The sequence below is a fragment of the Pangasianodon hypophthalmus genome, chromosome 27 (assembly GCF_027358585.1).
Source record: "Pangasianodon hypophthalmus isolate fPanHyp1 chromosome 27, fPanHyp1.pri, whole genome shotgun sequence".
In the NCBI taxonomy this organism is placed as follows: domain Eukaryota; kingdom Metazoa; phylum Chordata; class Actinopteri; order Siluriformes; family Pangasiidae; genus Pangasianodon; species Pangasianodon hypophthalmus.
The window spans coordinates 8,668,039-8,681,257 of record NC_069736.1 but is presented as its reverse complement, the minus strand read 5'-3'; the positions used below and the strand labels follow the sequence as shown (position 1 = coordinate 8,681,257).

Sequence of the window (13,219 nt, the reverse complement as noted above, 5' to 3'; positions counted from 1 at the left end):
GCCCACTGTAGCCAAAGATTCCTTTTCTTGGCTGACAGGAGTGGGCCACAATGTGTTGTTCTGCTATTGTAGCCCATCTATATGTTGTGGATTCTGATATGCGTTTCTGCTCACCATGGCTGTAAAAAGTAGTTATTTGAGTTATAATAACCTTCATGTCAACTAAAAACAATTCTGGCCTTTTCTACACACAGAACCACCACTCACTGGATATTTTTCTTCTGTGTAAACTCTAGACACTGTTGTGCATGAGAGTCCCAGGAGATCAGCAGTTTCTGAAATACTCAAACCAGCCTGTCTGGCACCAACAACCATGCAACAGTTAAAGTCACGGAGATCAATTTTTTTTACGCATTCGGATGTTAATGTGAAGATTACATAGAACTGGAACTCTTGACCTGTATCTGATTTTATTCATTGGCTGAATAAATAATTGCGTGAATAAGCATGTGTACATGTGTTCTTATTAAACTGCCTGGTGTGTGTATGTGCCAACTAAGAAATTCTAGACACTTTTTGTTCATGTTCAACAGATGACAGTCCCCTCTGAAAGTATTGGAACAGCAAGACTAATTCTTTTGTTTTTTCGGGATTTGGGTTTGGGATCAGAAGATGAATATGAGACAACAGATCAGAATTTCAGCTTTCATTTCCTGATATATGCACCTAGATTTGTTAAACAACTTAAAACATGCCACCTTTGGTGTCACCAAATTTTTAGGTGAGCAAAAGTATTGGATTCAATCTAATTTAAAGTAAATAACACTTAATATTTGGTTACATATCCTTTGCTTGCAATAACTGCATCAAGCCAGAGAGCCACTGACATCACCATACTGTTGCATTCTTTCAATACTCTGCTTTCCAGGCTTGTATTGCAGCTTCTTGCAGTTGTTGTATGTTTTAGGGAGTCTAGTTAAGGTCTGGTGATTGACTTGGCCAGTCTAAAGCCTTCCACTTTTTTCCCCCGATGAACTCCTTTGTTGTGTTGGCAGTGTGTTTTCATTGTCATGCTACATTCCTCTATAAATTGGCAGACAGAATTTTTCTATAGACTTCTGAATTCAATCTGCTGCTACCATCATGAGTTACATCATCAACAAAGAATAGTGAGTCTGTTCCAGAAGGAGCCATGCAAGCCCAAGCCATGACACTACCTCCACCGTACTTGACTGATGAGCTTGTATGTTTTGGTTCATGAGCAGATCCTTTTTTTTCTCCACACTTTGGTAGAGTTTAATCATGGTTCCAGAATTTTTCTGGCTTATTTCTGTACTTCTTTGCAAATGCCAGTCTGGCCTTCTGATTCTTGCTGCTGATAAGTGGTTTGCATTTTATGGTATGGCATAAATGGTATATTTATCTAGACATAAATATCAGAAAATGAAAGCTGAAATTCTGATCTATCATTTAACATTCATTTTTTGAACTCAAACCCAAATGTCTTCAGTGTATAGCATAAAACAAAATAATTGACCTTGCCATTCCAGTACTTTTAGAGGGGACTGTATTCGTGCAATGATTTTGTTTTAAGATCCAGTTTTTCACATACTATCTGTAATAGGGGACTGTATACGTGCAATGATTTTGTTTTAAGATCCAGTTTTTCACATACTATCTGTAATAGGTTTTCCATAAGGCTTGAAACATAATCCAACATGATTAATCTCTTCCACAATCATGATAACCGGCGACACTGCCAATAAGCATTACTGATAAGTGACCTCGGAAACTTCATGCTTTGTCTACCAAGTTTACAACACAGAGCTAATGTCATAAAAACAGGCCATTCTCAGCAATGGTCTAATCTCAACAGACAGAACACTGCATGAAGGATTCCAGAACATGCCGATATCGCTAATGGGAAACATTGATTTTCAGAAAGACAGGGCTTCTGGGAAGCAAGAGGTGAAAGCAGCCCATCACCAAAACAGGAATCAAAAAAGTTACAAAGAAAAGATGCATGGTCTTTGTTCATACATAAAAAAAAATTGCTATATTGATACATGTGTAGTAACAATAACATGCACATATATTACCATTATTATGAATATGAATACTGAATATACAGTCCTTAGTAGTGATATTTAGTGACATATTTTGTTTTTAAAAAAGTAACACAGTCAGAATACCTTTAGAATACATTTTAGAGAAGCCAATGTGAAGCTCTGTACTTTACTGTTATTGGCAAGGGTACTTTTATGAGGTTCCAAGGGGAACTCATATTACTGAATCCATTTGCGTGGATTCCGAAGAAACCAGAAATAGTGCATTTACCAAGCATCACAACACAATAAGATTTTCATTAAACAACAACAGTTACTTGGAGCAAAAACACATACTTATAGTTTCCTTTAAGGCTGTGATTCTTTTACAAAACTCGGTCGAGGCCTTTAATGTAAACCTTAATCAAACATCCATAACAGAATTTATCTATATATCAAATATGCTCTTTCTAGATGTAAATGTCTGGATTTTTGCATTTTACAGAATGGCACCCCAGGGTCCCTGGAGGACTATCGCCATGGACCTGGTTCTATTCCCAGCCGGGGTACCAACCCCAGGCACAGCGGTTGCACATGACAGTGCACTCGCAGTGCCAGTCCCAAGCCCAGATAAAACTTGAGAGGGTTGCGTCAGGAAGGGCATCTGGCGTAAAAACTGTGCCAAATCAAATATGCAGACCAATGATCCGCTGTGGTGACCCCCAAACAGGAGCAGCCAAAAGAAGTACAACAACAGAATGGAGTGCCAACTTCTTTTTGCACAGATGTAGCTGGAAATACACAAACAAAGCAGTTATTATTTATTCATCTTCTACATACTACATACTTCTAATTCTGTGGAGCTGTCTCTCCTGGGAGACCTCTGAAACACTTCATTACAAGTTTTGTGAATCAGGAACTTCAGAAGACACTCAAAGATGCAGTACAGAAGATTTAAAAACAAAAATTAATTACTAATTGCAATTGTCCAAATGTGGAATTCATTTTAGTTTTAAAAACCTGCATGATGATGGTATTTATCAGTATAATGGTGTACTGTGGTAAGGAATTCTGATAGTATAAATGAACTCCAGTCTTACTGGTATTCTGTATTAAAATGGGCAAAATAAATACAGTATATGTACAGAAAGGGGAGGTAAGTATTTGGGCACTTTTGTTTGTATATGGTTATTTAAAGGTTACATAAAATAAATCAAGCTCTAAATATAAATCCTGCAAAAAAAATGTAAAAGATGTTGCCATTGGTTGGGATTATTTCACACAACAAGTAGCAATCATGGTAAAGGTGAAGGAGCATCCTCAGACTAATGATAAGGAATGTAAGAGAGAAGCCAACAGTCACTTGAAAAGAGTTGCAGGCTGACCTGAAAGCAGCAGGAACAACAGTTCCACAGAGAACAATAAGCATTGAACTGCACTGCAATCACCTCCATTCCTACACCCCACAAAAACACCTCTGCAAAAGAAGAATCTAAAAACATTTGGACAAATCAGAACTCTTTTGGAACAATATACTTTGGTCAGACAAAACAAAAATAGTACTCTTTTTACAATAAAACAATAAAAGTATTTGAACTCACCAGGAAAAAGGTCATGAGCTATCTAAATAACAGGTGTGGCTACATGGAATCTGCAAGAACTGCCCTGCATTTGAGGCACTGTAGCCATTGTAAGAAATGTGGTCAGCCCTGACCCAGCATCCACTCCGAAGCAGGTGAGCTCATTCCCAAAACGGCTTAATTAACATAGAGACAGTGTATTTTGATATCAACAATGTGTGAATAGTGTCATCTGAACAACACGAAACCAACTGTAGAATGGGAGAGGCAGTGGGACATCGAGAACCATCACTTGAACAAAGAGTATTCAATTGTGATTGCTGGTCAGAAAGACAGACATCTTTCTGACTCTAGATAATCCTATCACCCTACCATTTGGGAGAGCACATCTGGAACAATAGTAATGGTTTGGCAATGAAAGGGTATCACTTTGGGTGTTGTTGTTAATTTACATTAAGATGAAACCTCATTTACATTGTAAGCAGGAAGATTAGGGCAAACTAGTATAAAACACTTGAGTAAATGATGATCAGCATTCATTCCGACTCTGGTGGATCCAAGGTGCTTCAAGACACTGCTGTGCTGTATATCTTCTTCATCAAGATCTTCAACACAAATAACAAGTGTGGCTACATGGAGTCTGTAAGAACTGTCCTGCATGTGCGGCACTGTAGCCATATTTCCTTCCTCTCCTGTGGGCTCCTGTTGGGCTGTGGCATTTTAGGCAGATCACCACCGGTCCACATGGCCTCCTGTAGCAGTCATACAGTGTGCTCGACAGGTGGGCTATACCAACCTCTAGCCACCTGGGGAGAAAACAGTGAGAGCTTCGTGATTGTGTAACCAACAAACTTGAAGTGGCCAATTTTCAAACAGTCATTATACTGGACTGTTTGAAAATTGCCCGGTTCAAGTTTTTGGTAAACCACATATTATATATCTTTACTTTATAATAACTTTTATAATATTTTTATAATATTTTTGAGTTTGACATTAAATGGCATCTAACAATATAGCAACAGTGCAAGTATACAGTTATTTGGTTATGGAAATTACTAGAATATTTTTAAAAACAGACTTGTTAGAGGATTATTTTCAACTTTCTCTGATTCATACCCGTATGTTTGCTCCTTAAAAAGTAGGCCAGCATGTTTTTTTAATCTTTAGCATATTTCAGTAGATATGCTGCAACTGAAACTAACATTACGAGATATTATTATCTATACCAGCAGTCCGCAACTGGCAGACCGCGGTCCGGATGCAAAATATTTCAGCGGACCGAACCATGTACCTAAAAAATACTGGTGCAGAGCCAATAAATGTATGAAAAACCAGGCCATAGTTCAGTGACTCTAGTTTTCTAAATATGAACCAGCACAGCTTCTGTAGCAGATCTCAAAGACATTAGGTCAGAAAAGGAGAATTGGCCGATTTTTAACCTCTCTGGGTAAAACAGGGTGTTTAAAGACGACTTGACAGTAAAGCATGCATTTATTCTCCCTGCAAGTTCAAAACAGATGTCACCACTACAAAACAAAACATAACCACTTTGAATCATCTTGTTTATAGACATAAACTAATCATTAATGGCATTAAAATATAACTGTTACCATTCATTCATGGTAGTTGCTTATCTGCACTTTTGTAAAGAAAAGAATTTTATGTAACTGGACTTTTACAAATTTTAGTTGATATACTTTATATGACTGATGCTCACTTGCTTCGAAACACTTCAGATAATAAAAAAAGAATAGAAGAAACCCTTTATTTGTTACATATGCATATATGAAATTCATTTATTTCTTCACATATCCCAGCTTTTTAGGAAGTTGAGGTCAGAGTGCAGGGTCAGCCATGCACCCCTGGAGCAAATAGGGTTAAGGGCCTTGCTCAATGGCCCAAAAGTGGCAGCTTGGCAGTGCAGAGGCTTGGACTCACAACCTTTTATTGGAAAACAACAAAATACTAATGGAAAACTCGAGAAAAAAATCATTTTTATAATTCTTAAACTGTGTGTCAAAAGACTGACAAAGCCATGCCATAAAAGTATCGTGAAAATATCACTCATTTGTCATGATGTTAACAAATTTCCTGTTCAATGACTAATTATGTAAAATAAATTAATGCTATGCTTCAGATCTGGATACAGGGCTCTGTTATGATACTGATACTCTGAGATAATGATTTAGAATCCTCTGTACTAATTAGATCAGGCTGAAGGTTGTTGATCTCATCTTTTCTTTACAATCTAGTGATACAAACTGGCTAATTCTCTTTAAGTCTCTTGCACTGAAAATCTCAGCCACAATTCCCTCACAGCACTGAGAAGTTGTAGAATGCAGATTCAAAGGTAGTCTTTGCACGCTAAGACACATGCATGCAGAGGAATACAAAGTTACCATAAACTTTTTAGTCACAGCACATTCTCATGCCAGGTTTAGCCTTTACTTTCTCTATCCTTTTTGGGTAATATTTCTACTGTCCCCTGTTACAACAGGGTTGTGTACTTTTGATCTGACCCAATATCTGATAAACCAAACTGATGAAAATTTCAATAACATTTTACAGATGTTATGAGACAACACAGAATTCAATTATAAAAAAAAAATTAAAAAAAAAAACATTAGATCAAGCATCTTTATCACAAGTCACCTGATTTACAGGTACCTCATGTTTTACAATGTATATGAGTGAATTTCCTCTGTAAAAAAAAAAAACATTTTTGCAAACCAAGGGAGTGAGAGGGAAAGAAAAAAGAGGAGTAAATACAAAGGATGTACTTAATCTTGTTTTTGTCCAAATGCAGGCCTGGTGAATGACATCTCAGCAACTATTAGGTTGATGGCATAGGTCAACAATTTGCTCATACTGTGATATGTCAGTGAAATTTCTCTTTACTGTTCAAGACCTGAGCATCAAGCCAGGACAGCACACTTCTCACAACACTGCCCCTTTCAAATCTAAGGCCTGGTCTTTATTACAATAACCCATGAAGTGGAGCACGAACTGTTTTTAAGCACAGTATTGTCCTTTCTGTCTGGTGCAGTGCTATAAGGTGATGCCAGCTATGTCTAGCCACGATTCTTAGGGTCAATGTTCAGTCACATAACACTAAAACAGCTCATGCTTTTTTTCAGCATATAAATGGGATTAATGTGCAGTCCTCATGCAAGTCACCCATAATATTTCCTAACCCTTTAAATCTCAGGTTTACTATTGTGCAATTCAAATGACAGGCCAAAGTAGTGTCCATAATGCAGAGAACAACTTCAAAAACACAGCAGGACATGCAATGTTCTGCAGCAGTCAGGATGAGCACATAACTGTTTATTTTCCCAGGTTTCCCCTGCACTATGAGTATGCATGTGTGTTTTTATCTGTTTATAATGACAGGAATATGTGACAGTGTTTGGGGACAGATGTCCCCAACACTGTTGTCTGTCCAACCAACAGTTTTTGGGGATGAATGTCTGGGGGACAGACATTTGGCTGCCCTCATAAGGAAAACTGCATTTTTTACAAAAACTGCAATTTAAAAAAAAATAGTGAATGAGCCATTTGTGAATGTGTGTGTGTGTGTGTGTGTGTGTGTGTGCGTGTATGTGTGTCTGCCAAACAGGGTTCCAGGGTTGTGTGCCTCTTTTCCAGAAATAGCAGCCAGTATGGAAGGCATTTGTTTTAGTTAGCCACTCGCATTCTCAGAGACAGACATACAAACACTCAGTTAACGAGACAGACACACATTTTTATGTCTACACTCATTTACTCACAAGTAAAACACAGACTTACTTTTTCAGTATACATTCATGCATGTGCACACACACACATTTGCATCTCCAGATGCACACAATCAAACCTGCATCCAGGAGCAGCCAAGATGCAAAGAGACGAAAAACAGGTCACCCCCGTCAGCAGGACTGTGTTTGACAAACATGTCCCTTTTTCCCAGAATGCTGCTGGTTTTCAGGAAGATGATCCAGATTGAGGCCCTCATTACCACACTTGACACACCTCTTATCGTTCTTGAAATATGATATATGGAGTATTTATGATTGCCTACACTCAGGTCCAAAAGGCTGCGTGCACTACCAGGAAGGTTTTTTTTAGCTGTACGGGGAAAAAGTTTTATACTGTTCATACCCTTATTTTAAAGACTATTGTGGCACCATATATTTCATTTAAATAGTTTATTTCATTTAAATAAACACTTAATGTATACTCTTAACTCTGTTAATTTTTGCTTTCAGTAAATAAGCTTTCAATAAATAACTCATCTGGCTAATATTAAAATCTTGTAATTAGTAAGGAATGATGTAATCTTGATGTAATCTATTATATTACTTTTATATAACCACTAATATAAAAAAGAAAAACTCAGGCGTTTGTGGAAATGGGTGCACAAGTGTTTGGGAACATGAGAAAAATATGTTAATTGGACTAAACTTTAAACCTGAGCTCAGAAATAGAAATAGAAAGTCCAAAATGCTTGATAACTAAAAACAGCTTTTATTTTCGGAATCTGGAAAGTGGTGCATCTGTTCATTCTCCTGTAAGCACGCTGAGGCACTGAAAAGTAAATATACATAAAAACCAATGCATTTTGTTTCACATGTACCTACGCTCACTGGCCACCTATACACCCGCTTGTTTACACAATCATGCAATTATCCAGTTGGCTAATCATGTGGCAGGAGCTTTGATGCAGATGGGCTACAACAACAGAAGACCACACTGGGTTCCAATCCTGTCAGCTAAGAACAGGAATCTGTGGATACAGTGGGCACAGGTTCACCACAAATGAATAGCTGAAGACTAGATAAAGACCAGGTGATGTTATTCCAGTCCAAATTATATAGTTTTGGTAAGCCTGTGCTCACTGTAGCCTCAGATTCCTGTTCTTGGCTGAGAGGAGTGGAACCAGATGTGGTCTTCTGCTGTTGTAGCCCATGTACCTCATGGTTCAGCATGTTGTGCATACTGAGATGCTTTTCTGCTCACCATGTTTGTAAAGAGTGGTTATTTGAGTTAGCATAGCATTCTCTTATGAGTTAGCATAGCATTCTCTTCTATCATCAACAAGACATTTCTACTTACAAAACTGCCACTCACTGGATGTTTTTTTTTTTTTTTTTTGTCTTTTGTTTGTTCTGATTCTGACTTTGCACCATTCTGTTTAAACACTAGAGACTGTTGTGCATGAAAATTCCAGGAGTTCAGCAGTTTCTGAAATACTCAAACCAGCCCATCTGGCAACAACAACCATGCCACAGTCAAAGTCACTGAGATCACAATTTTTCCCATTCTCATGTTTGATGTGAACATTAACTGAAGCTCTTGACCTGAATCTGCATGATTTTATGCATTCTGCTGCCACATGTATGGTTGATTGGATAATTGCATGAATAAGCAGGGGTATAGGTATTCCTAATAAAGTAGATGGTGAGTGCATACGGATAGACGTCTCTTAGGCTATGATCTGATCTCAATGTTCCAAAATGTTTGTTTGTGCTAAGACATCATATGCCATCCTTCAGCAGACCACAATGAACAGCCTGACTGAAGAGTGATGGGGAAAATCAATTATCAGCTGTCTGTGCTGGATCCACATCACATGGTGCTGCCACGTCTTCGCATCTGTGCAATAGGAGCCAGCACATACCACAAGAAGTGATGTTCCCCTTTTTATTTCTCTTTTTCTCTTTGTTTGTGTCTTCTACTGCTGTCTTCCGCCACTAAAAATGGAACATTTTATTGCGTTTGATCCATGTTATAGCAACATTTGCCAATACATAAAAAATGGCCTGTCTGAGTGTTGGGTTATATAAGTCTCTCCTAGTACAAGTTTCAACAGGGGAACACTAAACAGTGACCATACTGTTTACAGGGATGGGGAGTGCAGACACACACAGATTAATTGAATTCATTTTGATAGCCCAAGAATTGGTAGTTACAGAAAGGCAAATTACCAATAACAAAGGAGTATTGGGTGCAAATTAGGGTTTTCTGCTAAATTACTGTAAATGTAATACCAAAATATGGTTTACCATCTATGAGTGTTTTTTTTTTTTTTTTTTTTGAATAATTGTGCAAGCCTGCAAACCTAATATGCAACAAAAAATCAGTTAAATATCAGCTCTTGAACTAGCTTTTCCAAATCAACTGTAAATATTTGGGATTCACTAACATTTCACATGTTTTTCCACTTGTTTCTATATAAAGCAAAGACATCTGAACAGGCCTGCCTTATGCCCAATGGTTCAAATCAGTTCAGTATGTGTGTGTGTGTGTGTGTAGTACTTTAAACAAAAGACATTGCCACAAAGCAGCTTTACAGAAATATGGATGTAGATTTAGATCCATAAAATATTGGATAACTCCAGGGTGACTTCATGGTGTATGTTTCATCGCTGAAGCTTGAAATAATGCTACTGATCACATCACCTACCCAAGAAAAAGAAGCAGCTGGAACTATGGGTTAACTTTTTTAGTCTGTCTCCTCTCAAGGTTTCTTCCTCAAGACTTCCTACTGACAACCCAAACCTCAAAGACTGTGGTCTCTTATGTAGCACATCTGCACAATCTTCTCAGAGGCAGTCTACAGCTGGAACACTAACCAGTTCCTTAGATCTAGTTGGTATTTTTCTTAAACCTGAAGCCGCTATTTCCACCAATTTGGAACAACATGGCACCGTATTTGGCTGTGTCAGCTACTCTGTGGCAAAGCCTGTATAGAATATGTCTGACATTTTGGAGAAAGGTTCTCAGGGAGGTTCTGATAAATAATAAGAACCAAGAAAGAGGGTTGAGGTCACTGTTGATTCCTGTTTCATGATGGTTTTCTTCTTGGTGTTTGTGGCACTCAATTAGCTTTTCCAACATGTCCTTTTACAACCAGGTTGCTACTAAATGACTCAAGGAACCACATGACCTCATGACATAAATGGTGGAAAAGCACAAAAAAGTGTGTCCAAAAAGTCAATGGGATATTTTATTGGTGGTCAGTGCAATGCAAAAATAGAAGAAGAAAAAACTGGCTATTATGCTGCACGTTGCTCAAGTGCAATTTATTCAAACCCATTTTGTCACAGAACATTTATGGAAATTAGTTTATACAACTTAAAGTAATGAGGAATTCTGAAAATAAAAAAGTGAAGCTGGCCCTTAGAAAATAATTGTTACAAGACAGTTACCAGTAGTGCCAGAGTACCACCTGCTGTCTGAACTGAACATCACACAACATGTGTAAAGTACTTCATTCTCATGAGGCTGTAGTTAAGTGCAAAGGTTCGCACCCCTTATTTTTTTTTTTCTGGGTCAAAAAAGGAAAATGTACCTTTATTTTAAAATTTAACACCAAATAAAGTCAACAGTCCAAAAATAAGTCCTACCAAACATATAGTCTGAATAATATCTCCTGACCTGATTTGACATCAACATCTGACATTCGAGTTAAAGAAATGTCAAGAAAAAAGTGAGAGTGAGTGTCTGTCACATTCAAAAAGGCAGACACACTCTTGTAAACAGATTTTTCCAATATTAATATATTAACATATACTATTTGACCACTTTTGTGCCTTCTAATAATTAAGGATCATTTGTAAAATCTAACACATTAGATGTCTTGTCAAAAATTTCTGTCTTCTTTATTTTGTCCTAAGAGTATGAAAACTTTTGTACTAAACTTTATATGCATGTTCTGTCATGGAACTGCAAGAACTACTAAAAGACTACAAAAAGGCCTCAAAGGAAACATATAGAAGTACAAAATTTAACTTTTATTGTAAATCCAATGTCTATTTTGAAGATAATCCTAATTTTGCCAGAATTTTCTACCTCTGCTGATCAAAATGATCTGCAAGGCCAACAGCTTATGCATCCATGCATCTGTGACAAATTACTTGAAATGCTGCAGCTCAGGATAATATCTGAGCAAATGATTCAAATGCGTAATGCTGGTGATCTAAATAAAAGTATAATTTCAAATGTCCATCATATTCATGCACGATGAAGGCACTGTTATTTGTATTTTGTTATTTGTATCCAGATATGCTGGAAAGCTTCTGTTTGGATGCTGTAAAACAGACCGACAGCAAGACATAATGTCATAGTGGACAAGCACACACAGACATGCACACACAGAATACTAAGATGTTTTTGTGGTGACATGAGGGCAGAGGCAGAAATATAGCTGTCCTTTGGGTGTTTATGCCACAGGATGGAATGGAGACCTCTTGATCCACTATTCAGAAGAAACCAGAGCTGTGCTGTAATTGAAAATAAAAAAAGCCCACTCAGTGACCTTTTAGCAATGCCAGTTTACACAGCAGAATCATTTAGCACATTCCGCTATCTGGATTTGGATTTTGCATCCAGTGGGACACTTATTCTCGAACACCAGAGAGTACATCAGAGTCTGCTGCATAACAGGAGACTAGCATCATCTAAATATGTGTTCGTGAATTTGTCCTGGGAGTATAAGCCTGTTTTATTCTTAGCTAATGTAATTGGTCACCTTTTATTCTAGGCAAGATTTGTGCATGTAATACGCAAGCATTATTTGATGGATGACACCAGACAAGAACAGCATGGCTTAGTAAGAACTAGGGGTAGTGTGTCTGATCCTAAGTTAACCTGCACTTCACTTCAGATGTACCATGCACACTGCAGAGTGAAGTACCCCCAGTTAAATCTTGTGCTTGTGCTACATATGCTACAGAACAAGAACAGGTTGTACCTTACACACTAATATGGATCATGACCTATGAGTAATTAGTCAATTTTAGGATGTTCTTTTTTCAGCCATGCTAAAATGTGTTCTAAAGAACATCATTCTTTGGATCCTTTTGAGGACCTTCCATTGGCATAATCATTTGTGCAGTTAATTAATGCTATGACTACACCCGAATCTAACCTCAACCTGGTGATATGACAAATATGTCATATCATGATACTTGAAAACATTTCTATTTATATGATATGTATCATAATATACATGTTTGCTAACAAACTACCACCAAAATATAGCTATAAAAAAGGGGTTATTGGACGCATTGTAGTCAACAAACAATCCAGGGTTAATACCAATATATAGCATCAAATTGAAGCAGACAAATCCCAGAAAACACAATCCAGAGAATCGTCAAAAGGACAGAGCAATGTTTAAAAAAAAAAATTTAAAAAAAAAACAGACAGGAGGATCCACAAAAACAGCTTAGAAGAGTAAGACAAACGGCAAAAGTACGGAAGGCATATCATACATGATATATAGCAATCCAAAACAACAGGGCTAAAAATTTACTAGTATGTAGGGAAACTGTAAGGCTTCGCAGTGACCAAAAAGACCATGTGCTTCATACAGTGATAAGACAGGAAATGAGAAGGACCAATAAAGAAGCATTTCAAGACTCAGGTGAAGGCGCCTCTAGCAGTCTAGAGGCGGAACTGTCTGGGTTGGATATTATAGGAACACCCCTCTCGACAGGCGGCTCCCAAAGCCAAACCTTCCCTGAGGCAGGGTCTTTCTCTGGGTCTGGGTGCAGGGCGATCTGGATGTTCTTGATGGAACTCTGCAATCGATGAAAGATCTAGGATGTCTCTCACAAGAACCCAGAAGCATTCCTCAGGTCCATAGCCCTTACAGTCCACCAGGTAGTA

The 13,219-nt window shown here is 37.8% G+C and overlaps 1 long non-coding RNA gene across 1 annotated transcript; it reads right to left on the bottom strand.

Moving 5' to 3' along the window:
• Window positions 1–2,100: 2,100 nt before the first annotated feature.
• On the bottom strand, window positions 2,101–3,694 carry LOC117596219 (uncharacterized). Its single transcript, XR_004577387.2, has 3 exons — window positions 3,587–3,694; window positions 3,371–3,477; window positions 2,101–2,776 (listed from the first exon to the last, which is right to left on the bottom strand). It is a non-coding gene; the product is annotated as an uncharacterized LOC117596219 (long non-coding RNA).
• Between the last annotated feature and the right edge of the window lie 9,525 nt (window positions 3,695–13,219).